This window comes from Paralichthys olivaceus, chromosome 9 (assembly GCF_024713975.1).
Source record: "Paralichthys olivaceus isolate ysfri-2021 chromosome 9, ASM2471397v2, whole genome shotgun sequence".
Taxonomy (NCBI): domain Eukaryota; kingdom Metazoa; phylum Chordata; class Actinopteri; order Pleuronectiformes; family Paralichthyidae; genus Paralichthys; species Paralichthys olivaceus.
The window spans coordinates 25,426,930-25,430,000 of NC_091101.1; positions in this window are offsets into that span (position 1 = coordinate 25,426,930).

The following is a 3,071-nucleotide window of genomic DNA, read 5'->3' on the forward strand; positions in this document are numbered from 1 at the left end:
TCGATGTGTTAAACATATTCTGTGGGATGTGATCCACAGTTTCCCAGCCCACTCTGTTCCACCTCAGGACCATTCACATAATAAATGTAATTAAAGTGAGCAGCCGTGGTTTTTAATGTCCACAGAGACAAGCAGGAATAGAAGCAGGACGAATACCAGCTTTATTTTGAGCAGATGAATGTGGAGGTTTTTATGATGGACCTCGGTGACGTCCCTCGGTGACGTCCCTCGGTGACGTCCCTCGGTGACGTCCCTCGGTGACGTCCCTCGGTGACGTCCCTCGGTGACGTCCCTCGGTGACGTCCCTCCATGTTCACCAAACGTTTCAGATCTGAGCTTTGACTGAATCCCGACATTGAAAACCAGTGAACTCTGAGACCTCTGTTCTTTATCCTCTGCCTCAGTTTGTCTTGTGTTGAGCTGCAGAATATTTATAACCTGTTTCCTTAGTGGAAGTAGAATAAGTCCAACATGTCCACCAGGGTCCAACATGTCCACCAGGGTCCAACATGTCCACCAGGGTCTAACATGTCCACCAGGGTCTAACATGTCCACCAGGGTCCAACATGTCCACCAGGGTCCAACATTCCCCATAACCAAATCTAAATCTGCTATGTCTACATTTTATTTGGTTTCTCTTTTCAAATCTGACGTTCTCATCAACATCAGTCGCCCGAATACACGTAAACACAACAGAGGTGTGACGGGTTTTATCCAACACACACACACACACACACACTAACCCTTCTGTTGCTCTCGGGTTGTTTGTGCTCGTATTGATTATAGAACAAAAGCAATTTAACACGAATCAGATTCTTTTTTTTTTTTTTTTTCCCATGATGCCACCTGAGGTTCATCACTTCACGAGTCCATCCTCACTTCAGGGGCCGCATCCTTCAGAGGACGCATGTGAAGACTGATTGACGGCACGACTCAGCCGACCCATTTCAAAGACTCCTTCAGATGTGGCCGACAGACTCATCATTCTGTCACCCATCCCTGAGCACCTGCATGCACAGACAGAGGACAGAGGACAGAAGACAGAGGACAGAGGACAGAGGACAGAGGACAGAAGACAGAAGACAGAGGACAGAGGACAGAGGACAGAAGACAGAAGACAGAGGACAGAAGACAGAAGACAGAAGACAGAGGACAGAAGACAGAAGACAGAGGACAGAACACAGAAGACAGAGGACAGAAGACAGAGGACAGAGGAACGAGGATTGATGAATCAAGACTTGATTACAAAAATCTGAAAATTTAAGAGAGATCGATAAAGCTAAAGTTTTCTTACATTCGATTAGATTCATTCGTTTTTTTTAATTCACCCAGTCGGGACCAAAAATGTGAAAATCAGTTGATATCAATAATTATTATAATTTTTTCTTTCAAGTCTGAAGACTATTTGACTGATATTTGCTCCTAAGTGAAGTTTGTAGTTTTAAACTCTTTCAAATCATCTCGAGAATTAAAGTTAAGTGTTCGCTCGATGCAGAATCAATAGATTGATGCAAATTGAAATTCTGTCATATGAACTATTGATGAAAATAATATTGATATTGAATATTGTTCATGTTTTATCCCACAGCCTCATCAACACATCACTTGGTCTTCTGCAGTGTTTAAGCTGCTCAGGGGTCATTAACTCACAAACTATTATTATTTGTGAAACTCTGAAACTCTTTTTATCTCAGAAACTGTGAAACGTGAACAATTCAAGCTTTTGTAAAATATCCTCCGGTAAAATCTGGCAAAAGTAATTTTCTGTGAAATTGTGGCTGATGTAAATGTCACGATGAATTATCGTTGTACTTAATAACAAAGTAAAGATTTGATTTGTTGAGCACCTTCCAGCTTCATTCAAAGAGATTAATGGAGCTTTAATGATCCCAATGGAGAAACTGAATCTGAGGACTTGAGCTGTTGTAATATCCAAATATTCTAAACATATAGAAACTCCAAACCCCGACCTGTTCCTTTACAATGCGCTCCTCGTTTCAAACCGTCGCCCTTCACTTTTAATTACATGCTAACACACTGGGCCTGTCTCCCCTCCGCATGCTAACGACAGTGACTCTGTTGGTGAGTCCGCGAGCGTTTGTTCCCTTAAAAGAACAATTTGAATTCAAAGCGTCGCGGAGCTCCGGCTCTCGGCTCGGATGGCGAAACAAATGGGTCGATGTAAGTGAGCGGGACACAGGAAGTGGAGAAACACCGGGGAGATTTACAGTTTTATATTCTGTCATTTTCCACCACAGATCACGTTCCTGACGCTTTTCTGTTGTTGTTGATTTTTATAACGTTGAAATAAAAAAATAAAAACTTATCAGAATTATGAACACTTGAATTAATCTGTGTGATGAGACACCGTCCCATCCGATGACATGGAGGAGGCCAGCCACCAGGGGGCGATCAAGGTAATTAGTTGTCCATGTTTATATACACTATCTATACATATATATATATTATATATAGAAAGATAGATGGATAGATAGATAGACAGATGGATAGATAGATAGATAGATAGATAAATAGATAGATAGATAGATAGATTGATAGATATATAGATAAATAGATAGATAGATATATAGATAAATAGATAGATAGATAGATAGATAGACAGATAGATAGATAGATAGATAGATAGATAGATAGATAGATAGATAGATAGATAGATAGATAGAAAGAGAGAGGGAGGGAGGGATAGATAGATAGATAGATAGATAGATAGATAGATAGACAGACGGATGGATGGATGGATGGATGGATGGATAGATAGATAGATAGATAGATAAATAGATAGATAGATATATAGATAAATAGATAGATAGATATATAGATAAATAGATAGATAGATAGATAGATAGATAGATAGATAGTTAGATAGATAGATAGACAGATAGATAGATGGATGGATAGATAGATAGATAGATAGATAGATAGATAGATAGATAGATAGATAGATAGATAGATAGATAGATAGATAGATAGATAGATAGAAAGAGAGAGGGAGGGAGGGATAGATAGATAGATAGATAGATAGATAGATAGATGGACGGACGGACGGACGG